Source organism: Triturus cristatus, chromosome 5_2 (genome assembly GCF_964204655.1).
Source record: "Triturus cristatus chromosome 5_2, aTriCri1.1, whole genome shotgun sequence".
Classification (NCBI taxonomy): domain Eukaryota; kingdom Metazoa; phylum Chordata; class Amphibia; order Caudata; family Salamandridae; genus Triturus; species Triturus cristatus.
Window position 1 is genome coordinate 468,446,809 of NC_140588.1, and position 25,867 is coordinate 468,472,675.

General features: G+C 45.0%; 1 protein-coding gene and 1 pseudogene across 1 annotated transcript in view; one reads left to right on the forward strand and one right to left on the reverse strand.

Annotated features, from left to right (window-relative positions):
- The window catches only part of RALA (RAS like proto-oncogene A), a 209,930-nt gene that overhangs the window by 161,500 nt on the left and 22,563 nt on the right, over positions 1-25,867 (reverse strand). The window lies entirely within an intron of this gene.
- On the forward strand, positions 25,498-25,652 carry LOC146823165 (5.8S ribosomal RNA; annotated as a pseudogene).

Genomic DNA, 25,867 nt, shown 5'->3' on the forward strand with positions numbered 1-25,867 from the left:
ACGTGACTTTAAGGAATTACCTAGTGCGTTTGTGGGAAACGAGTTCTGTCTGTCATACATTTGACAATCTTTGTTACAGTGAGTTCAAGAGATCAGTACTGCTAAGTGACCATCCAAATACATCATATTTTGTGCGTGGACACATTAAAAGAGGGTTCTACTTGATCAGAAGATGTGTATATGTTTTGGATCATGCATATGTAGAAAAAGATTATTATGAATTTGATTGGGAAGATATTGATGGGGAGCTAAAACCAACAAAATTTCGAAGCCTCTACTCACAGAACTTCATATTCAGATCATAAACATTATTTGGTGTATACATAAAAGGATTAAAAGCCATTATTATTAGCTTCATTTCTAAACGTATGTCTCTTCTTCCTCCATTAGTCGCCATTTAATGACCAAAACACATCATTATAGAGCTGCCATTTTGTAAAATGGCAGTAGGGTAGCACAGAGGATTTATTTTCTGTCTTTATAAGAACACATAACCCTCAAAAGCTATGCTTTGACACCAAAAATGAAGTATATAGGTCTCATGGTTCCTGAAATATTACATCATCACTGCAACACCGCCACCATTTTTAGGTCTTGGCTAGCGTGGGCTACGCACATGCGCAGTCTCGACTTAATGTTTGTAGGTATTTTCTGTAGAGGGCTTTAAGCCCCGTCCCTCTTTTCCATTGGCTGGCGTCTCCATTTATGCAAAACGGTGGCCAGCCATTGGAAAAGAGCTGTTCATGACGTTTTTGTTCGGCTTTTTGAGCCGTCCCATTTGGACGGGCTTGTCTGCCTTCCTTGCATCGTAAAAGGTTTCTTATCTTTATGGGGCCAAACACATGGCCCCATAAAGATAATAAACCTTTCACTAAAGAAGGAAAGCAGGCGAGGCTGTCCAAGTGGGAAGAGAAAAGTCCATGTCACAACCGCGGCTGCCTGGTGAGCGCTTACAGACTTGTTTATAACATTGCAGCTTGTTTCTGGCCATTGAAGTAAGCCACAACAGATTTACCATAACATTTGTTCATACTGCCAATTTCTATGGGGAACAGTTTTAAAAATAAATGTTTGTTGCATGTCAGACTCCGCCTCCTTTCGGCTGCCAACTCTTGACACCCAATTTATATTATGGCAGAGTATATTTGTTTACTTTCCAGCACTGATAAAGGACTGTTCTACCGTTCCATTCCAGGAGCACCTTTGAGTCGTTGACGCATTGAAATGAATCACGCACTGCCGACTATTTACTTCCGGGTAGGGCACGTAGAAAACACGAGGAGCTGGAAACGTTGGGTATCTCCTGTGAACCTCCGAAGGAGACAGAAAAATACCAACGCCAGACCGGCGAGATTCTGCGGACTGCTCCTTGAAGTATTTAACCCGTGCGGCATGGTTATGGAGCAGCAACAGTTCACTGATTCCTTCCAGCGTCTTCCTCGCTGGGCGACGGTTGTGTTAATTTCCCTGGGTGGTGAGTACAATGAGCGGCCCCCACGCCCGAAAGTCCAAGACAAATTTGTTACCGAGTGTTTATACCTACGGCTTGCTTTCACCGATGTAACAAACGGTTGCCGACATCAACGATAGTTACACTGTTTCCGCCTCACAAAGTGGATGAGATGACCTGATAGCTCCATGTGACCGGCGCATTTCTGTTCAATTCCTGGACTATGCATTCTGGGAGTTATAGTATTGGTTAATTTGATTTGCATTATTTGGACCAACAATTCTGCTAATATTGATATGTAATCTTAAAATCCATAAGTGGAAAAACGGTGACCGGAGCCATCTTATTACGCTACTTGTGGACAGTTGAGACTCTAGAGAACAGCATCACCCCTGACCCTTCTAGTAGGTCCCTACCATGGTCTGCAGAGGAGGAGTTGTTTGGCTAATTTGTTGTACACGCTTTGGCCACTAGAATGATTTATGGTATAGAAACCGCCTCATCTACCAAACCACTGGCATTCGACATTGATTCTTATTTTTCTGAGTTTCATATAGCGCCTACATGAGCAGCAGTTGCGTTACAGACGGGGCACATGCATTTTGTTAGGCACGGGAGGGGGCGGGGGGTATTAAGTGATTTGCCCAGAATCGCATTAGACTCGAGACCCAGTTCCCCAGCTCCTAGGTCGACCACTCTATCCGTTAGGCCACATGAAAGAGCTACGCATTATAAAACATAAAATATGGAGAAATACCATTAACAAATAATGTTGGTCAGAGAAGAGATCAGGGGGCGGCGAGATATGAAGAGGCGGCTTTGGAATGCATTTCTCGCATGACCTCAACGTGTTGGTTCCTTCCCCCACGGCTGCCTTCCCCAGAGATGGCACGAGATTGCGGCATCATCCGGCTGTCTCAAGCTGTTAGTGGGGGTGCCGTGGCATGACCAGCCCCTGAACAGTACGGCCTGCTCTGCAGCGCTCGGCACAACATGCGGGACTGGGACGTCCTCCTACGGCAAGGGCAACTTAGTTTAAAAAACAAAAACTCAGCCCCAGACTGCAGCACGCGGCTGCTCTGCATGAGGTACTTTTCTGAATGCCGCCCTCACTTCACCTCCAAGACGAACCTACAAGGAGAGCAGTGAAGGAGACATAGCCCCCCGCCCCCCCCCCCCCCCCCCCGGAATAGCTTTGAGGATAAACACAGCCCTGTGTGCCTGCTAGTTTCAGCACACTAAGCTGTTTGACAACAGTCTACTGGTTCTCACAATCAGTGGAAATGCGAATCAGATCAGGGACCATAATAGGGATGTTTGTTTTCGGTGTTTGCCTGGAACTAGCTTAAAGGTCATTTCATTGTGGATGTACATGTGGTAGGACTTGATCCCATTCCATCTTTAAATGTCCTTCCACACCTCTCAACCCACCTTGTTCCCCAAATCCCTGAGCGCTGCCTTCCTCCTACAACTCTCCTCCAAACCTCACCACCTTCTCTTTCTTCCCTCTTCACACCAACTTACCCACCACACATTATTTCACCAATCTAGGTTGGTTGCCCACAGTTCTCCATGCTTCACCACAATGTCTTCCCCACACTTCACTGAGCCTCATCACACCTCTCCTTCATGCACCAACATATTGTCCCCCTGCCTCTTTTATGCCGTACCACACACTCCACCACCGCTCACCACACTGTCCTGTTCACTCTTCGTTACACCTTTTCTCAATCCCACTTGCCTCACCTTTCTTCTACTTCTCTCACCTTTCCTCAGTCCTCCTGTATTGTCTCACCTTTCCTCAGTCCTCCGGTTTGTCTCGGCTTTCTTCTATTTTGACTTCTCTCATCTTGCCTCAGTGCTCCAGCTTGTCTCGCCTTTCTACTGTTCTTCAACTTCTCTCATCTTTCCTCAGTCCTGCTGGTCTCACCCTATCATCAGCAAAACACACAAGATGATGGATGGAATGTTGCACATTGGCAAAACATTCACCCCCAGTCACAGATCTGGGTTTAATCCATCGTTATTTTGCTCCCCACGCCACCCCAGTTCAGACATGGCCATATGCAAATCAGTCATGACCCTGTTCCTCATGGGAACAGTCCAGGCCGAACTGCCAAGCCATGTCTTCCCTGGACCGGAATCAAGCATCCTAGGACCGGTTTCGGGGTTTCACCCCTCTTCAGCCAGGATAGCTTGACTTCAGTGGCGTAGTGAGCACGGGACCCACGTCTGGGCATACCCTTCCCACATAGGGCGAACAGCAAAACACACATGATGATGGACGGAATGTTGCACATTGGCAAAACATTCACCCCCAGTCACAGATCTGGGTTTAATCCATCGTTATTTTGCTCCCCACGCCACCCCAGTTCAGACATGGCCACCATATCATCCACAGGTGTTAATGAATGCTTATTGAATGGATTCATGGTTACTTAACACAAACCTACCTGAGCGGAGCCAAGCTCTGCACTTTAATGAATGTTGTGAGATGATGCAAAATCAAATACATTAAGTGGAGATTTACTTATTTTGAATTATACAGGTGCATCACAGGCTACACATTTACAATCGTAGGCACAGGGAGATTAGTCAAAGTGCTCACAATCAGACTAGTTCTAGCCTGCGGTTCACCAAAACTTACACTGAAATAAACAGGGCGTCAATACGCTACTCACTTCTAAACTCGATGTATACATTCCCCTTCAGAAAGAGGAGCATGTACCACTGGTAAGCAACATGTCCACAAGTGTGACCTTTTTACCTGCTAGATCGACTGTCCTCCATCAGGGTCTTTATGCTACGCAGAGTCTCCATCCATTTTGTTGAGTGTCCCTTCTTTCATGGAATGGGTACATTAAGACATTAATCAGTCGAAGTCTGCCTCACTTCTTTCAGATGTCCTGAGCTGTGATGCACCTCCAGGTGCCCTACACCTCCCCATGGCTTCTATACAAGTCTTACATTCAAAACGTCACAACCTTTCACCGAGGGTGCTAAGTCATCACAAAGGCCTTCAACCAGTTGCCCCTGGCTAGGAAGACACAGTTTGGGAGGACGTGCCTTTTCAGTGCTGGTCCTAGCCCTGTGGAAAGCTTACTTGTACTTCAGTTATTTTCCTTATAAAAAGGGACTGAGCTGGTTTTGCAGAATAAAGCCTACATTGTAAAGGTTGAATAAACTTTTCACCACACTTACCAAGCATTGAAAATGCAATAGGTCTCGCCTTTGATTAAGTTAAAGCCATTTGCTTTGCTATACAATACAATGAGCAAAGCAAAGGGCTTTAACCTAATCAAAGGCGAGACCTATTGCATTTTCAATGCTGGTTAAAAATGTCGTCAAGAAAAACTGGGTCAGGACCACCATTGTGTACCCAAGCTAAATTCTCTAATGATACAAAAACACATATCAAAAATGAAAATCTGTGGACAAAATGTTTTTTTTTTTTTTTTTTTTTTTTTTTTTACAGCAGTATATTAAGGGGCCAGGACTACAGGGAGAATTCTAGTTGCCAGCAGCTTACTGAGGACTTTGTAGTGCTAAGAATAGAAACAGAGGCCAGTAGGAGGACATGTCCAAGGCCCCGAGGCCAGGCTTCAGGATGGAAGTGATAAAGGCCTCCCTTATTGAGGGAGGCAAGCAACCCTCATTGTATATACTAGCAAATAGAGCTAGAACTTTAGGTACCAATTGAGGGTAGAATGTGGGGTAGAATTCTGGGGGAATCTCATCGCAGAGTACACCTCGGACTGCCTGTTCGCTTATGGGCGCATCCATGTCTGCTTGTTGGTCAAATGCCCGGCGGGGAAGCCGTATCAGCCGTAGAAAATCTACAATAATTTCTAGTGAGGGAGGAGGTACCTTTTGATATAGATTAAGATATTTGAAAAATGTTGCATTAATGTCTATTTCTGTATACTGTGGGTGCCCATGATGATCTCGGACAAGAGGTTAAAGCATGGTCTATGTATAGAGTAGGGGTGGGGAGCTTGTGGAGAAACGGACGATCACAGATGCCAGTAGCCCACTTGTTTTGTCATCTACCTTATGTGTCTTTGCAAGGTAGGCTGCACAGTCAAGATTTCTCAATATTTCCATGTTGGTGGTATGTTTCTGTAGCTCGGAGAGCAGTTCTGGGGGCTGCCCAGTAGTGATGTGCAGGTCTACCCAGTGTGCATCTTGTATTTGATCTTATGCAAAGTGTATAGTAGGATTCTACAAGCTTCAACTGTGATACGAATACAAGGTCCTCTGATAGAGACCATGAATGCTTCCCATTCAATAAACGGTGAGGAGGCCATAGCCTTATTACCAATGAAAAACTGCTCAATAGGTGTATCCACACTATGCTTCAAGGGGGTGTCGTCTAACATCGAGTTTTGCAGACACCATGTCAGTCAGAATAGATGAGATGAGCCTTCCCTATTCAAGTGTTACCTCCATAGCGTTGTGATAAGATAGGAGTTTAGGTTTATGCTCTGCCGACCGCAACAGTGCCAATATCCCTACTGTAGACAATTCGGTCAAGTTTGGTGAAACTGATGTGGGACGGTGAGTAAAAAAAAAGAGTATTTTTGCTTATTCGGAGGTCACAGTCAACACACAACAACTAATGTCCAGCCCTCCAACCAGCTATTCAAATACCTAGCACACTGTACTGGTGCTGCCAGTGGGAGCGGCAGGACCAATCTTCCTAATGTTGTATACCCCCCTCCTCTCCCCCCCCAGGATCCATGGGACGCCAGCCTAGTCTAACAGCTTCCTATTCAAGGAGGTCCAATCTTTGCCCTAGTAAGTGTTCAGAGCACAGACACTGCCCAGCACTAATTCCATGACATCTAGCCTACAGCAAAGCAGGATATAGCTGAGAATCTTGGTGCGTTTCTTCAACCACTAACGGAGCTCCTGTCCGCACCCAAATCAAGGCCCAGCAAGAATATTTAGAGCATGTAGTATTGTACACTTGGCCCCTCAATGACGCTGAAGTTTAAACCCCTACACAAGTGAGATGGATCTCTTGTAAAACACTATTTGGGCTTTCCAGCTCAATAGCGATGAGTGGACTTTGTAGCATTTAACAGGTGGATTAAAGCCTCTTATATTCCAGGAAATAATCTAATAGCTCGCCATGCATTAGTGAGTGGTGATCCTCATAAAGGTGTTGTGAGCCAGGGATTCCCATTCCAACACCCTACCCACCCCCTCCTTCCCCAATCGCCGCCGATAGCACGCCTCTGGAGGTGTAGTCATTGCATAACTTAGGCAACTAAAAGGACCCCCCTCCCCCCGTCCCCTCCAGCTGCCCATCCATGAAGCTAAAGCTGCAACAGGCAGTGTTACCCATCTGACCCAGAAGGGATCCAGTAGAAAGGAGGAGAGGAATGCAAGATGGAATAGCTACCTCCAGGCATTCTACTCAGGCAGTCCTGACATGCTATTGCATATCTGACCATGTTACTAGCATAAGAGTTCGACAAGTGATTCGTAGCGCAATACAGCCTGCACCACCATTATCAAATCTGGCCTCCCAGATCTGCACTGAGGAACAGCGACAGACAAAGACACAAATGTGCAAGACCACTAGTCAGGAAAGCCACACTAATGCATAGAATAAAGAATAGAAGCCAAAGTCATAACTATCAAAATCAGCAGGTTGGTCACAGTAGGTCGTCTGCGGACTAACAATAGGGAGGGACGGAGAGCCTTAAAGATTTTCATGGTCATCAGGTGAGGACCCCCTCAGAGGACTACAGAGCTCTCAGCAGAGTCTGTCATGGAGCAACAACCCCGTGACAGATGCAGCCACCTCAAGGACCTTTCTATACGCTGCAAGAATAAGAAGGGTGTCGCCACACAGGAGCCAACGTATCACTGATTCCCTTCTATGTCTTCGTGCACGGGCCTCAAAGTAGCGCAGTTTATTCCCCTCAACATCTATTCGTCATTGAGATTGGAATGGTTCGATCCAGTCACATGTTTTTTCTGGTACCAAAAAGAAATTTGATCGCTGCTCAGCTGTAACCTTAGCTTGACAGGGAATAAAAGCCCTTATTTGATGCCCAACTCTCTCAACATTTTAATGATTTAATGATTTGGAGGAAGGAGGATGTTTTATGTTGTACTGCTAACGTATACCCAGGAAACTTCATAACTTCCTGATTTGTTGGTATTTATAGCGCCTTGTTTAACATCAGTAGGAGTACAAAATCTAATACTCTCATAGTTTGCTATCCTTCACTCCCTGACAAACCTAAACTTTGCGTGGACAGATGAAAGTTCTATTGAAGCAGAATGCACTCCTTTAGGAGTGCATTCTGCTTCAATAGAACTCTTGTATTTCAAAAGACTGTCCCACGCTAGTTTGCACCCTGTGGATAATTGTGATTAGAGCAATTAATGGCTACGAAGGTATCATCACTCCGAGGACAGCATGCACAAAGGACATAACCAGAATGCTCTTCTAGCAGGTTCAGACGATTATCAGCGAAATGTAAAGTAATACTAGTAATGAGGGACATTGATATTCTGTTTTATTCTGTTTTCTTACTCGTGGACGTAAATGGAATGTTTATTGAGGTTTCTTTGTTTACAGGAATGCTTGGATTGTTTTTTGTATATGGGATTACTTTGACTGTTAATCTAATTATATTGGGTGAATGCATTCACAGTGGGGTTATGATTAGTTTCGTAGTGGTTCAGGTTGGGAGGTCACATTGAGAGGTCAAGTACTGTTTCTTTAAGGCTCACAGCAGAAATCCACAGGCAGTCACGGGGTCAGGAGAAGATCGTAGTTATTGGCTATAAAAAGAGAGCATTCAGGTGGGTGAACTTAGTAGTTTACGTGATGACGAAAGATCACGAAATGAAGGCAGACGGAGAGAAGTACAAAGGAGGTGATCAGGTCACTGACCCCGCGGAATTTAAGGTAGTTTGGGCAACAACATGGTTTAGTAAAGGTTGTTTAACATCAGGATTTGGGCTGTGAGTTGGGGTTGTGGTAACAGGATTTTTGGTTGCGCAAAGGCAAGGATTTTGTGCGCCAATAAGAGTTTTTTTCCACTATTAATTTGTTTAAAGGCAGCACTTTTATTTTTATTTTAGTTTCGTGAACAGTCTTTTTAGACTAATTTATTTGAATGGTTAAGGGGAGCAGGAGCGAGTTTAGAGGGGCTGGTTTTCCATTTTTTTGGGGTTCATATAATGATGGTAAACGTGATTATTTAATAGCACAAAAATGTGAGTGTTATATGTATTCTGGCATGATTTAGACATCTGTTTCTGTCTTTTCAGTAACCCCTGACGAAGGTCAATGTTTAGACCGAAATGCATTGGGTGGAGGTTATGGAGTATGAATTGTTCACCTCTACATGCTTAAGTTGAAGCCCGGATGGGCACGCTGAAGGCAGTTGAAAATTAAATAATAAAATACTATGGCGGAATCACGCTGTCCTCGCAGTGATTTTGAGTGATTGATTAAATGTTCGGATGAACTTTGAATATGGAACTGGTGTACTATCGGTCCAACAAGGAGAATGTTACATTTGTTTAAAGTTTGGGTCAAATCCCCTATTTCGCAGTGCGACGGGTTGGCGCGTAAAGTACGAGCCTTTCGGAGCATTCAAGAATATGAAGACATATCTAGAGCGTTCATACCTAGGGGAGTTAATCACCTTCTCATTTCTATAAGGAAACACCACAAGATGGTATCATCTCCCAGCTTAGCTACATGGCTGAAATGGGTAATGCAAGAAGCGGGGATTGACACACCATTCTTTCGAGCTCATTTTACAAGAAGCGCAATTTCCTCAAAGACCATGCTTCTTGTGGCTTTAGTAGAGGATATCCTTAGATCAGCAGACTGGGTTCGAATTAAACCTTCAAGAAAAGTTATTTTAAACCCATTACAAAATTTGCTACATTGGCGGAGAGTACGCTTTAAACCAGCACCACCAGTCCTGACAGAATGAAAAATGTCCTACCAATCGTATAGTAAATATCAATTCTACTAGGGGAACAAAGGCAAGGATTATCACACCCTAAAAGGGTATCTTTCTGACCCTCAGATATCTATTTTTTACTTAAGAGTATGGATTTGATTTAGGATTGTTTATTTACTATGATAAGTTCAAACTTGGCAATTTTAAGGTTATGTGTAACTTGTAACTATGTATTCTAATGGTATTCCAAATATGCTTTGTTGGGTTGTTGAAACATTGGAGTGTAATTAACACATCACTTTAGCTATTGACATGTGAACTCGTGTTTACACTTTAAATGACAGATTCTGAGGACCAACAATAAGGGTAGGCAATCAAATGAAGTCTATGCAAGGGAGTAAAGAGGGTGGAACCTGGTATAGCTCCAACCTCTAGCAAAGTCAGAGGAAGAGACTGCGACAGGAACATTTATTGGGTTTTTCAAGATTGCGATTGGACATTAAAGTATCACTTGTTTTGGTAGTTTGCTACACATGCCTACTGGGTGTTGTAGTTCATGTTTTTATTACCTGCTGTGAGTAATACAGTAAAGTTATTTCAGTATTATCCTTGCCTTCGTATCTTTAATAGAGTTGAAACTTTCATTTACGATGGAGTGGAAATTGTTCATTCTGCAACATCCGATCTTGCGCATATACATTTCTTTATGTCATGCATTTTTGGAACACAGCAGATAGATGGTCGATTTTTGAAGCTGGATAAGAACAAGGACTGGGGAGCATTTTGATGGGAAACCAAAGTGGAGGTATTTACCGGAACTCAACTAGAGTTTCCTTCATATCTTTTATGTAAGCCTGATTTTGCGGTTAACATTTTTTAAGGAAGTTTGAGTTGGTGTAGTGTTAAAAAAACAAAAAACAGTATGAACTGCCTGCGTTGCTCCCTATTTTTTCTGTTGGACCTAGATCATGTCAAATTAAATAAATGTTCAGTAGCGAAAAGAAATCTCAATATATTCGCTATTAGTAGCAGTGTCTTTGGAAATCACCATATTTGTGCACATTTTTCCCAAGTTCCAACTTTTTCTTAATTGTATTTATTTATTGCAAAAGCAGTTTTACAGAGTTCCCGAGCCAGTACACAAAGTTAGCTACAACATAAAGCTTGCTGCTCGACTGCCTCATCCACCAATGTCTTACTACCTTTTTAGCAGTAAGACATTCTATCAACACCAGAACATCTTTACAACAATTTGCTTTAAGATTCACTGTCTGTACGAAATTGAAGTGTTGGTTGAATGAGGTGTTAACCCTGCTCAAGCAACAGTGATAATCCCAGTCAGGGAGAACCACAAACCGCACTAAATTAAATGAACCTGTGCTTAACGCTCTGGCAGCTTGGCACAAAAGCAGTCAGGCCTAACTTAGAAGCAACGTATGAAGTATTTATGAAGCACACAACCAGTAATAAACACAAGCCAATCCCCCACAAATTTAGAAAAATAGTAAATGTTAATAAATTATTTGACACCAAAATGACACAAATCCAAACCGTAAAACCGGAGTGAGGAATTTTTAAAGCTTATGGTAAAAACGAGTGCCTACAAGATCAAAGCACCAACCACAGAAATCTAGTTGTGCAATTCAAATACAAAGGGTGGATTGGGCCCAGTCCGCACCTATCTTCGGATTTAGAAACACTTTTCATACAAAGTTCTTAGAAGGTCAAAGTTCAGCAGGGCAAGAAGGAAGTATCATTGTAGTGAAGCCGCTGGTCAAAGTCGTGGTGAAGATTTCTACGTTCGGACTTCATCTCTTTTTCCTCTTTTTTTGGGAGTCGAAGATTTCCAGCGGGACAAAGCTGGAGGCTGTAACCGACAAGAGTTCCAATAGGTAGAATGCCCCTTTGGCAAAGGACCACTGAACAGGATTTTCTGTGGCAGAGAAGAACGTAGTGGGGGCTGCCACAAAGTCAGGCTGGCCGGCGATGCATCTTTGGCGGCTTGACAAGCAGGTTGGTCCCACTCTCCTCTCTGCTCTCAAAGCAGTTTCTAGCTAAAAATTCTCCAAGTCTCAAGTTTGGGATTTGGGCTATTCGGGCACCTGCAACACTACCACCAAGGGTCCAGGACTGGAGGTGCGCCGCTTAGGGTGTTGGGATTCGCTCAGAATGGTTCTAGGTGCCGATTCAAGATGGCTGGAGCCTTTTCTGTCCCGGAGGTTCTGATCAGGAGGCCAACCAATTATCATTTGGAGTCACTGGTAGTCCTCGGCTCAAGAAGTGGAACAGGGCATAAACAGCAGGATAGGCCACTGAGGGTTCAAAGCAGGCTCCAGAAAGCAAAGCAGTCATTCTCGGTGCAGCAAAGCAGTCTTCTGAAGTACACAGTAGGCCACAGCAGCATGCAGTCCTCTGAGAGGCCTTCTGCAGGTCCAGAAAGTGAACTGAAGAATGGATCTGAGGGTTCCATTTTTATACCTGGTGCCTTCTTTGAAGCAGGAGAAGTTTCTAGAGAACTCCCTTTGAAGTTTCCTGCCTCCCCTTGCTATAGAACTTCCTTTGAAGTTTCCTGCCTCCCCTACTCCGGTTCCAGGCTGGCTGCAAGAACAATGAAGTGTTGACAAGTCCTTTGATGAGAAAGAAGGGCACGACCTATTCAGTTGCAAGTAGGGATGTGCCCACTCTGCCCCTACCGCTCATCTGCCAGTGATGGCACCTCCAGGCACACCTAATCCCTCTATTGTGTGGCTGCCTTAGAGAAATAAATAAAGTCCAATTGCCAACTACAGCCAGTCATGTGACCCAGGAAGAGGATGCAGGCACCAAACGGCTAAAACAGGAAAATTACCATTCTCTAAAAGTGGCATTGTCAAAACCAACTTAAAATCTGACTTGACCATTAAAGAGGATTTTTTATTACAATTTCTCAGACCGCAAACATGAAATGTTCACCTGTTACCAATCAAAAGTTAGCACTTATTAAATGTAATAAAGCAACCAAATGCTATCCAATAAAAAAAGGTCGGCCTCACCAAAGTAAAACAAAAAAAATTGGAGTTTTTCACTTCCAGGACATGCGAAACCTAAAGTACATGTCCGACCTTTTAATTACAATGCACCCTTCCCAAAGGACTACCTACAGCCTTCCTTAAAGGTGTCTCGTATGCAATAAAAGGGAGTTGAAGGATTGGCATGAAGGTTACATTACAAAGTTGAATTGGCAATTTAAAACTACATTCAGGCTTCAATGGCAGGCATAGGAGGTTTCTTAGTGGATACCACAATAAGTGCCGTAGACCCATAAAAGCATTTAATTTACAGGGCCTAAGCATAAGGTGTACCACTTAACTAGGGAATTAAAAGTAAATGAAATATTGCAATTAGGCAAGTCAATTTTACCATGTTTTAGGGAGCGAACACAAGCACTTTGCGCACTTTGCCACTGCTAACCAGTGCTAGTCTTAAAGACAAACAAATTCGGCAAAATATGTTATATTAAAAGAATTTATAGAGTACAGCGTATACCCGAGGGTGTATTGCCACTAGCCTGAGTTAAGAGCATATGTGAGAAAGGCGGAGTTCACTGGTTGAAAGCCAAGTTTTAAGAAGCTTTCAAAACATCCGAAGAGAGGCGGCCAATCTAAAGTGTATAAGCAGGAAATTCCTCTCTTTGGTTGCTCAGGCAAGAAAGCAGCTTCTACCCCATTTGTTTTTTTGTATCTGAGGGTATTAGTTTTATAGACTCTAATTGATCTGAGAATTCTATTGGAAACATACCAAGAAATGGCTTGTCTCAGAAATGCTGGTCCTGAATCGTGCAGTGCTTTGTAAGTGTCTGCAAAGTACTTTAAATTTGATCTGATTTCAAACTGTCAAACAGTGAATATCTTTGATGGCTTGTCAAACTGAAACTTTGTTGATATATTGTGTCCGAAGACCGATATATAGCCCATTACATTAATCCAACTTGGAGAAATTAATGTGGAAATTACTGTCTTTCTGGAGTTAACGGGGAGAAAGTTTAGAATTTTCTTTAAGATTCTGAGAGTATTATAAGAGGAAAATAAGACAGCCTGAATCTTAACAAACAAATTAATGCAGTCATCTAGAATTAACCAGAGACTCTCAGCTTTGGGAGTCGGAAAGGGGAGCATGCCTAATTCTTATGGCAAGCTAGCCGTGGACTAGAAATAGGGATTGTTTCCCCAAGAGAGTCACCTCTGTCTTTTCAGAGTTTAATTTGAGACAGTGCTTCCTCAACCATGTACTAATTTCTCTTTGTTTTCAGTTATGAATTCGAAGGCTGGTATAATTAGTGCCATTAGTGTAGGAAAGCACAATCTGCATGTAATCCGCATGGGACATGAGGGAAAAGCCAAATGATTGTATCAAAGGGGCAAAATTATTTTGTGTACAAATTGAAAAGGGTGGGGCTGAGCGAAGATCTCTGCAGCACTCCACAGGGCACTGAGAATGTGTTTCAAGCTGTAAGGATCAAATTTTACCTTGTTATTACTGTTTAGGAAGAATTTAAGTAACTCTAAGGCCTTATTTTTTTATATTCCTACGGCTTCCAGGTGAGAAATTAGAGTTGGGTGGTCCGCAGAGTTGAAAGCTCCCAACAGATCCAGCAGGATCAGAGCAGCAGATAATGAGTGAATCGGTGGCCTTAATAAGGACCCTTTCAGTACAGTGTTCCGATCTGAACCCAAATTGTGTTGGATCCACCAGATTATTCTCTTTGATGAATTGATTCAGTTGACCGTCCCTGATTTTTTCAATTATTTTGGCTGAAAAAGGAAGTCTAGAAATGGGTCGGTAACTAGAGGGGTCTTCCGTGTCCAGATTCGCTGTTTTTAAGAGCAGAAGAATTGAAGCCCTCTTTCAGAAAGTAGGAAAAACTCCTGTATTAAACATGGAATTGAAGAGGTTTGTCAATACCATGGCTATTGGCTTCGGAATGGACTTGAGCACGGATCATCTGGGGTTCCAGATTTGGTGGTCTGGATGAGATTGTCGTCTGCAGTAGCGAGATTGTGGTAAAGGTGGTTAACAAGGCCAGTGAGATATCATTATCCTCAATTCAGGCACTCGTGCTGTTAGCCACTTCTGAATTAGCATTGTTGGAATAATTAAATAGGTTATAAATCTGGTCGACTTTACTCTTGAAGTGTTGGGCAATGGTGTCACAGAAGATTTGTCTGTACAACCTCCATTAATCTCTGGTTGTTTTTTGGTAGTTTGTTTATTACCTCGAAGAGTTCCCTGGCAGAATTTTTAGAGGATTTAATTTGGGAGGTAAAAATGAATTTTTTTCTTAAAATCAGGAAGGTTTTATATTGGGATAAAGATAGTTTATACGCTTCTTTTTCATGAGATTCTTACTGAGACCTCCATTTCCTTTCTTGTCGCCTACAGCTTACTTTTTCTAGCTGAGGGCTTCAGAAAACCAAGAAGAGGGCTTTTTTTCTGCCTTGATTAGCCTTTATAATAAGAAAGGTGAGGGAGAACGGAGAATTTAGCCAATTAAGAAAATCCTGGTTGGCTAACTCTGGGTTTTCCACGGGTGGAGGGAGGGATTCCATAAGTTGTAGCTGAAGTTGTTTGCAATCCAGATTGGCCCATGCCCTATAATGGTCGTGCCTCGCCTTTTATTGGGATCTGCCATTACCTCTGTACCTCTAAGCTAAAAGGAAAATGTCACAGTGATCCAACAAAGGAGAGTGGTAGCAGATTTAGCTCCGCGCTGGCTTTATTATTGGAGAAACTAGCATCTAATGGGTGACCAGCCGTATGAGTGGCGTTTTGTACCAGCTGGGGGAGACCGAAATAATTCATGATTTCAAGCAGAGCCTTGGTGTCTTTATCTTTTGAGATTCCATATGGAGAGTTAAGTCTCCATGGACTGTGAGAAGGAGCTAACGGAGTAAAGAAAATTATTTCTAGGGCGAGCTGCGCGATAGATAAGAGGCCCCCTAAATGATTTCTTCTTGGTTAATTCGAACCAAAAGGATAAAGCTCCACAATCTTCATTCGATAAGATCGTAAATTCAGCCCTGAACTTGTCACGATATACGATTCAAAGCCCCCCTCCTCTTGAGCAGGCGATCCGGTCTATGAAGCAAATATCCTGTAGGAATAGCAATTAAGGAGTTCCGGCATCGAGGTGCTGTTAGCCCACTTTTCTTTGATAAAAATAATATCAGGCTGGTTTGAATCAACTAAGCCATTTCAGTTGCATGCTTTATTAATGACTGTGCATGGATAAGAGCACAGCGCGATTGTTAATTGGCTTATTTCTGAGTTGGCTATGGGTCGCGGGGCAGAAAGGCTGGGCAGTGGGGGCAATGCAGAGATTAATTGCAACTCTCGCTGCTGCCTGCACAAAGCAAGGGCATATTGAAGTTTTTCCTGTAACCAGCAAGGGCTAGGAGTTCTTTACCTGAAAATCGGATTTTGTCATTAAGGTCTGGAGGAAAACCAGCAGGGGTTATGCCACTTGTCAAGATCCGTGCTCGGACGGTTGCCTACTGGCTTGCCTTTGGCGTGCCTGCTGCGCGCGTCTGCGCTGATCGTGGTTTTAAATAACTCTGCATGTGAGGGTGGGCTTGTATACACACCGGCACCGGCGAGCGAGCCTAAGAAAAGGTGGGCAAAGTAAATGGGAGCAAATCCAGGGCCTAGCAACCCTGCTTACCGTGTACAGGCTCCCCTGTGAGGGGAAAGTACTGGGAAAGTGGTAAAAACACCCAATGAATCCCACCAGGGGCCCAAATGGGCACATATTGCTACTCCAGCGCCAGGATACTCCTCTCGGAGTGATAGTTGCGCTTTACAAATATCCCATCAAATGGAATCAAAATTAAAGGTTGTGACATTAACCATAAAATGATTAAAAAGGGGCATCTGGTCATTTCAAGATGGCCATCAGAAGAGAGAATTAGAGTCAGGCAACTCTGTGGTAACCAGCACCGAGATGCTAAATCCCCCGATGCCTACAAGGCAATAAAATTGCAGAAATAATTGCAGGCAAGAGAGTAGAGACTCACATGTGCTCATCAGAGCTGCGCGGACGCACTGATGAGTGGTTTTAAATAACCCTGCATGTGAGGGTGGGCGTGTCTACATGCCGGAGCGCAAGCCTGCACAGGCTCTACAGTGAGAGAAAGTACTAGGAAAGCAGTAAAAATACATTTCAAGGTTGCAAAAGTAAATCATAAAATGAGGGCACTTGGCCCTTTCAAGATGGTGCTCAGGAGAGAGAGGTGGAGCCAGGCAACTCAGTGGTAACCGGCACCCAGAGGCTAAATCCTCTGATGCTAAAAAGGAAATAAAATCGCAAAAATAATTGCAGGTAAGAGTAGAGACTTGCATGTGCTCGTCCGAGGAGGGTGAAGGCAAGACATTTGGGGGTGACACTACAGAGGGCCAGGGGGGTGGAATTCCTATGGCCCAACGCTCAGGACATATTGTTTGGGGTCAAGGACAACACACTTTCATGTTTATCTTGTCCTTGGGACAAATAGGCCAAACCCCCTGCACCACAAACCCTTTGGCTGCCAGTTTGCAGTACCACATTATGGATCAGAGAAGGGCATGGTCTGCAGTTATGGTAATATTTGGGTCCATAAGTTGAATTTGTTCGTACGTCTTTTAACGGTTCATTAATGTAAAGCCTTTTTTTATTTTATAAGGGTGAGCGCTCTAAGGAAATGTTGTACGCCAGGACTGCAATAGTCAGAGGTTTTAGTATATAAATGTGTACCCACGTTTGCAGAGTTTAACAATATGAGGCTACGTATAATGCTTCCTGAGTGCTCTCTGATTATATGGAAATATTTGCAGAAGCTTGAAAGCAAGAATTATAATTCTTTGCGTTAAAAAAAACGAAGATTTTTTTTGTGCTAATCTACTGTGAAATTTAAGGTACCATTTCTTTAAAGCACCATTTAGTAAAATGGGTTTATGCATGCTAGTATTTCCCAAAAATATTCATAATGGAAAACCAATGTAACCAGTTTCAACAAGATTATAGGAAACATGAAAATAAACAAGCATTGGCAAAGCTTACAGGTTGACATTGGTGGTCACTCTTTTGGTTTTGTCAATGCACATCTTGTTTCGACATGGTCTTTGTAAAACTTTATTGTGGTTGGAGCTGCCGGGCCCTTGCCATTATAACATACATAGTCATAAAGCAACAATATTTTTGGATCTTAAACACACATTGCCACAGTAGTCCCTAGCACTGAACAAAACGACTCTGTGCAAATATGCTCCATGCGAAAGAGCAGAATGTGGTTACTAACAGTAAAGCATAAAGAAAGTGATAGAATTTAATACAAAAGGCAATTCTTAGAGAAAGTCACAAAAATGCACCCATGCTATATATCCTTGCATTAGTGCAATTTTATAGCTTTCATAAATTCACAAGTATTTACAAAAGTAGGTCAGGAAATCGTACCCATAGAAAATATTTGTGAACTGCATTATAGTATGAGCAAATATGCACGTGTAGATTTGCTCATGCGAAAATCAGTTGAGCGTTTACAAGTTCACTTTCCTTCTAACCACTTTTTTCCCCCCAACCCTGGGAGAAGTTTTACTTCTGCCCTTGACAGGAGTAAATTTCCAACCTTTCTCAGCATGGGAAAAGATTAGAGAACAGCTGAGGAAAACCCCTAAAACATGCAAATTAGGTTTGTGAAGACTCGAAAGGGCGTTCCAACCCTGGAACTATTGCTTACTGCTACTTCCAGCCCCAGTATGCAGATGTGTAAAGGTGGCAAAATAATTAAATTGCTAATATTCAAACACTACTATATTATGAGCCTTGGCATAATCAGAGAGGCCACTATCAGAGCTCTAACATAATGGGATTGCTGACATAATTTGTCGCCTCACTACATGGCACCAAAGACAAAAGTGGATATTTTTAACAGGACAAGTAGATTTATGAAGCAGCCTGTCTCATGGAGAAGTATATATTTTATTAAATTCCACATCCTTGGAGGACCAACTCCAACACTGCCCTATAGGCCCATTGTCATTGTGCATATCTGCAAAAAAAAAAAAAAAAAAAATTGAAATGCTCTGTATTTTTTAAAGCGAAAAAGGAAGAGATCAAGACAAAATGCACAGGAGTATAGTTGTTTCGAACATGAGCAGTAGAGCTAAAATGTACGAAAAATAGGTTCAAAAAAATTCAAAACTGTACATTTTGCTAAAATACTATTAAAATGTGTGTGGCATTCAGGTGAAAAAAAAAGGCAGCTGGCTCAAGCTTTTAACTGCCCAACTCCCCATCAACAACTTCGATGGCTATCAAAAACCATTGAAATTAATGAAATGAATAGGGAGACAGTAGAACCAGTCAAATGAAATAAAATTTACCAAAACTGCTGCAAAAACCAAATCTAAATTGGAGCCCAAGAGTAAATGATTCACTAGACTAGAAAATAAATGTACTCCTTCCTCTGTCACCATGCTCTTCCAACTGGTTCCTAATCTTATTTCACAGCGCATGAAATGCTGCTACATGAAGCCGTGGTAAATAAAGTAAATAGGTTTGGCTAAAAAATTGCCAAAAGCTAATTTTTTTCTGTTCATGTTACTGCAAGGCCACCAAGCTATTTTTACTGTTTGATTGAGAATCAAGCATGGGGAACTTGACTCATGACAGACAATTCATCAGACAAGAGTGGCTATTACTGACTGGTTTGTCTTCTACAGGTGCTTTGTGTTGGGGCAATCATTTTCTGTTATCAAGTAAAAGTTTAATTCTCTGGAAACTTCAGATTAAGTGCGGGGTCTAGGATAGAGTGCAGGAAGAGTTATCTTCATAGTTAAATGGAATTCGGTTAGCACAATTGGACTGAAAGAAGAGTATATCAAAGAACTTAATTTGTCTACCATATTAACCATAAAATGGGGTTTAAATGATAAAAGCAGCAGTATACCTTTTCAACGATCCAAAGAAATTGCAGCTTAAAGGGTTATTCTCCAAGTGAGTTAATCAAGAATTAAAAATTTGGTTCTTTCATAGGAGCAGGGGTGGGACTGAGGGGTAGTGGGTGGAGGCACTGGGTGGAAATAGATTTAGAAATATGTCAAGCGTTGGTGTAATTGCCCAAGCATGGTACGGAAACGGCTCTGGTGGCAGTCACAGAGGAAGCTAGGCGGATCCTAGATCGGGGGGGGGAGATCAGTGGCAATGATCCTCCTTGACCTGAGCGCCGCCTTTGACACGGTGAACCACAAAATCCTCCTTCACCGTCTCCTGAGCCTGGGAATATCAGGAGAAGCCCTAGCCTGGCTTAAGTCCTTCCTAAAAGACCGTACTTTTCGAGTCTTCGAAGGCGCCTCAGTCTCCTCAAGCAAGCCTCTGGGGTGTGGAGTGCCGCAGGGCTCTCACTAAGCCCCGCGCTCTTCAACGCATACACGAGACCACTGGCAGAGATTGTACGTCCGCATGGTATTAAGATAATCACCTATGCGGTCAACACCCAGCTAGTGGTCTCCCTTGCGCACAAAAACAGTCAGCAAGCACAGACCAGTCTGACTCCCTGCCTGGAACAGGTAAAGAGCTGGATGACAAAGTCATGCTTAAAGCTTAATGGAGATAAAACCGAGGTTATGCTCCTCGGCCCCCCGACCCCCTCCAGCATAGAACTCCTGTGGTCTCCCAGCTTAGGCACCCCCCCAGTACCCAGAGATAACATAAAAAGTCTCGGAATCTGGTTAGATAAATCCCTGACATTTAACACACAAGTCACCAAATTGTCAGCATCATGCTTTGGGCTAATCAGGATGATGAAAAAAATCCTCCCACTTCTCCCTTTCGAGGCAAAACAGGTAGTCATCCAGGGCCTAATTCAGTCTCGCATTGACTACAGTAACGCCCTGTATTTAGGTGCACCTGAATACTGCCTAAACAAACTTCAGCGGATCCAAAACTATGCAGCTCGCACACTCCTTGGAATCCCCGCAGAAACTCCATAGGGTCCGGTTTAAAAACTCTGCACTGGCTTCCCGTGAGGGAAAGAATTAAGTTCAAGGCCACGTGCATCACCCACCAAGCTTTTAGGAAAGCCGGCCCTGTGATCAGTCATTCTTTGGTCACTCCTTATCACCCCAAAAAAGAGCTTCGATCCTCCAAAGCCTTCCTAGCCGTTGTTCCACAGATACGTACATCTAGAGCAGGAGGCCGATCTTTCTCCTATAACTCAGCCAAACTGTGGAACTCCCTCCCCCCTTCACCTAAGGTCTAATCCCAACTTACTAACTTTTCGCAAACAATTAAAAACTTTTCTCTTTAACTAAATTACCCACCCCCTCAATGATCTACCTCAGCAGACGGTTCGTTCTATGCACTAGCGCCTGGACGCCTCAGGGCAGCTCTTCGCGCTCTATAAAAATTCTTTTCATTTCATTTCATTTGTGAAATTGCATTAGGTTTGTTCGGACAGGCTGCCGTTGATTTCTGGTTGGTGGCAATATTTGCCTGTGAAATACTCAAATATGCACACAAGCTTTTCATTAACTAAGCTCTACAATGCAGCAATGGAAGAAAGGGGTGAAGAATAAGTACACATTGCTGGTCTAGCTCTGAAACCTGATGAAGCATCCGAAAGTTGCTATTTGATAGGAAAGAACAATCTCTGAAAAACAGATTTGGCACGTTTAAAAATACTAAATGGCATGTTGCAGAAGCAGAATGGATTTAAAGTAATGAATTTCTGACCATTCTACAGTGATGGCATTTCCGAATGACTTTCCCCTACCCAATCTCAGCTTGTGGCACGTTTCAACCCCACCTCTGTCTATGCATGTATGCCACTCTCCCGAACAGTCACGAAGGCAAATAAGAGGGTTACTTCAATTATAGTTTAGATTTATAATAGATTCGGATGTGTATGCCTTTCCCAGGACTAGTTGTTTGGCTCAGAAAGGGATCTGTTTTTTCTCTAAATTTAAAATATTAAAACATTAACTCAGATCCAATAATGCCATAGGCTGTATACATCTACAGATAGGGTTTTCCACCATAAGGAGTCAGAAAAACAGCAACTACCTTGACTCCTACTGTTCACTGGCAAGAGATTCTGATGATTCTGAAACATCCCGCTTCCGTGGTTAATATTATGTAGGAAGAATTCATTAGGTTTTATTTTCAAGCAATTGTTTTCATTTTTGGACATGGAGAAAACAGCTTTTAAGTTTTCCTTAGGTGTTGGTCAGGGTACCTGTGGATTACCTCTCATAAATTGTCTTCAACAAGACAATGAAAACACTCAGTTACATGCTAGAGTGAGTTCCGCCCATCACAGTTAAAAAATAAAATTAAAAAATAGACAAATCCATGGGTGAGATGCATCTAAGATTGAAATGTGATTATAGCAAAAACAGTTTTCCGTAACAAAAACACTTCCAGAAGATTTCAATCCAAACAAAAACTTACATATCACTAACTTTTAAAACTGTTTACTAAATGTACTTTGTAATCTAGAGAAGAAATAATTTATTGCATTGAACTAGAGAAACTATCTAAATAATTGGGAGCAGCTATAAAAAAATTATTTAAAAAACACAGATTGATCTGGGAGGGAACTTCTGTTCAAAGAACACATTTCGTAGCTCATGTGTACAAGGAAATCTCCGGTCCAGGAAATGTATCTATATTCCTGGGATTCATTTAGGATACTCACAGGAGCTGACTTTAAAGTAGCAACTTCCTCATTCTGGTGTGCCTCAACGGGAAGCATACTGTTTTAGAGGGGACAATCTGAAAGCCGAGCTGCAGAACATTAATAAGGGAAAGAGATTGTCCAGCAGTATGTTAAAAACTCTGATATGACGAATTCTGTACAAATTAGACCACAGAATGGCTCTGATGTTCTAGACAATGGCGTCATGGGCCATACTTATGCAGTTGTCAGTTATTTTAGATAAACAGAAGGTCAGAAAGTAGAGTCACTAGGACTATTTGTTTCGAGACCGTTGATTTGTTTCAAGCTCCCAGCTAGAGGAACTAAAGTAACAAAGTCGTGATCACATCACTTACATCGTAATGGACAAAACATCTTGTTTATTTATTTGGTGTTTGAAGTGCATCCACAGACTACACGTAAAACCACAAGTATATACAGAAAAAAAATATTTAAAAGAATCACACAAATGAATACAATACATCCATAATTAGAACATTCAATATACATGATGATTAGGGCTGGGCGGACTTTGCATAGCGCCACTACGCAGAATTTTGAAGACAATTGTGGAAAACGAGCGCACGTCCCGAGTAGGGCTGGACGGACTTTGCCTAGCGCAACTACGCACAACTTTGGCGGGCAGATTGGCGTCATTTCGGTACCGGCCATCTGGTCGCGCGCAATGCTTTACAATGGGGCGACCAGGTGGCCAGGCCGGCCTGGAAGTCCCTATGAGGACTCATTTGCCTCCCGGATCCCTGCCAGGGCTGCAGGAGGTCGGGCATGTTCGAGTCTAGGGTCCAGAGCTTCACGGTGCGCGCGGCTTACAAGAAAGGGGGGTAGCCTGCCTCCGGATTAGTAGTGGCAGGGTATGCCGGGACGCCCCTCCCGGGGCTAGCGGTTCTTTGCCGGGGACCAGATGGGCTATGCCAGGGCAACATCCTCCCAGGTGCCCAGGGCTCCCTCCTGCAGCCTGCGGCATGGCAAAGTGCCCGGGACGGGCTCCACGGGTCCTGGGCAGTCCTCCCCCGGGCGCCTGGGCCTGAGAGCTCCGGTGGTCCTCTCCGTGCCGGAGGCCCAGCTGGGGTCCCCGAGCCCCCCAAGAAGCAGAGCCCCCCGAGCCCTGCGTGGGTGGGCAGGCGGGAGCCCTACCGCTATGGCTCGGCTCAGGGTGGGCAGACGGGAGACCTTTTAGGTGCCGGCCATCTGGTCGCTCCTATCCCCTCGGCCATCTGGTCGCGCGCAATGCTTTCCAATGGGGTAACCAGATGGCCGGGCTTGCCTGGAAGTCCCGATGAGGGTCCATTTGCTTCCCCGATCCCAGCGAGGGCTCCAGGAGGTCAGGTACATTCGCGCCTTGGGTCCCCTCTGTCACCTCATGTGCACGGATTACAAGAAAGGGGGGTAATTTTCCTCCGGATTACTAGGGAGAGGGTCAGTCGGACCTCTGTGAGGTCCGGCGATTCTGAAACAGGGGAAGGCAGAACCCGGGACTACCCGCCGGGGCCCCCAGGGGCCCAGGTACGCACACCTGCCTCTCAGCCCCCTTCCCGATGGTTCTTTTTCTTTGAGTTTGCTGGGTCAGACCTCCGTGAGTTCCGGCGATCCCGACCAGAGCGAAGGCTGAGCGGCCCTGGCAGCTCGTGACCCCCAGGTGTCTGACCCGAGCGGGAGGTGTCAGGTGGTGCCAGGTCCTTGGATGCTGCTGCCCAGCAGGTCTGAAGGCCCCGTGTGCCATGCCATCACCCCTCTCTGCCCAGCATATTTCCACAGCAGCTCGGAACGACTGTTCTGAGGGGTGTCGCTGCCGCCAGGCTCCGGCACCCCTGCGTCTCACTCAGGCTGCGTCTCGGCCTGCCTCTCCCTCCCGGGGGAGACGGCTGGGCCTGCCGGTGCCCAAGCGACTGCACCTCTCCACACCCCTCCAGTGAGCCCTCCCGCCTAGGCGGGTTGGCTCCTTCCCCTGGCAGGCTCCCGAGAGGGAGGGGTGCGTGAAGGTTGCAGGTCGGGGAGATGGGCACGCGGCCCCCACACCATCAGCAGGTGCGGCTACCTGGTTGATCCTGCCAGTAGCATATGCTTGTCTCAAAGATTAAGCCATGCACGTGTAAGTACACACGGCCGGTACAGTGAAACTGCGAATGGCTCATTAAATCAGTTATGGTTTCTTTGATCGCTCTGTTACTTGGATAACTGTGGTAATTCTAGAGCTAATACATGCCGACGAGCACTGACCTCCCGGGATGCGTGCATTTATCAGACCAAGACCAATCCGGGTTCGCCCGGCAGCTTTGGTGACTCTAGATAACCTCGGGCCGATTACACGTCCCCGTGGCGGCGACAATACATTCGGATGTCTGCCCTATCAACTTTCGATGGTACTTTCTGTGCCTACCATGGAGAGGGAGCCTGAGAAACAGCTACCACATCCAAGGAAGGCAGCAGGCCCGCAAATTACCCACTCCCGACTCGGGGAGGTAGTGACGAAAAATAACAATACAGGACTCTTTCGAGGGCCTGTAATTGGAATGAGTACACTTTAAATCCTTTAACGAGGATTCATTGGAGGGCAAGTCTGGTGCCAGCAGCTGCGGTAATTACAGCTCCAATAGCGTATATTAAAGTTGCTGCATTTAAAAAGCTCATAGTTGGATCTTGGGATCGAGCTGGCGGTCCGCCGCGAGGCGAGCTACCACCTGTCCCAGCCCCTGGGCGCCCACTTGATGCTCTTGACTGAGTGTCCTGGGGGTCCGAAGCATTTACTTTGAAAAAATTAGACTGTTGAATACTTCAGCTAGGAGTAATGGAATAGGACTCCGGTTCTATTTTGTTGATTTTCGGAACTGGGGCCAGGATTAAGAGGGACCCTGTCCCTCTCTGAGACGTAACCCAAGCTCACCCGGCACGGAACCGAATGGCAGTACATCCATTGGCTGGCACCACCCCGCCCTCGAAAAGGCCCTGGCGCCGGCTGGGCCCTCCAGGCGTCCAGAGACCCGGCCCGATGTGAAGGGCTGATCGCCAGCCTGCTGGCACAGCTCTGGGCCGCCCGGCGACGGATGGCTGATGGGCAGGTGGGGCGACCCTCCCTCGTTGCCAGGTACCCGGATTCGACCCGGTCCCGTGTGGCCGGGCTGAAGGGTTTGAAGACTTACCCCAGGAGGGACCAACGGCTGCGGGGCTGCCTGCTCTCGTCGCTCCGGGATCCCCCTTCTCTCGCCCCCGAGTGGGTGGGGGCAGGCTCCCGGGCCGAGCGCCTGGCAATGTTTTTTTCTCCCGACGGTGCTCCCAGAGGGGAAGCCTTGAACGGGGCGCCCGGGCCGTCTCGCGGCGCGGGCGGCCGAGTCTCCTTCCTCTGGCCTCTCCTGCGCCCGCAGGTGGGCAAACGTTTTCGAAAAGTTGCCTGTGACTCTCTCGGCTCGCGGGTCGATTAAGAACACAGCTAGCTGCGAGAATTAGTGTGAATTGCGTGACACATTGTTCATCGACACTTCGAACGCACCTTGCGGCCCCGGGGTTCCTCCCAGGGCAACGCCTGTCTGAGGGTTGCTCGATCCGTCAATCGCCCTGGGGCTTCCCCGGGACGCGGCTGGGGACGTTGCAGGGTGAGCTCCGCTTCCCCTTCGTCCCCCACAAGGTCAGACCCCCCCCGATCGCCTGTGGCAGGGTCCCTGGCCGGGTCCTGCCGCGGAGGTACGCTGCCGGCGCACCTGGCCCCCCCCCCCCCCCGAGAAGGGGTTCTGGCGACCGGTCCGCCCCGGGCC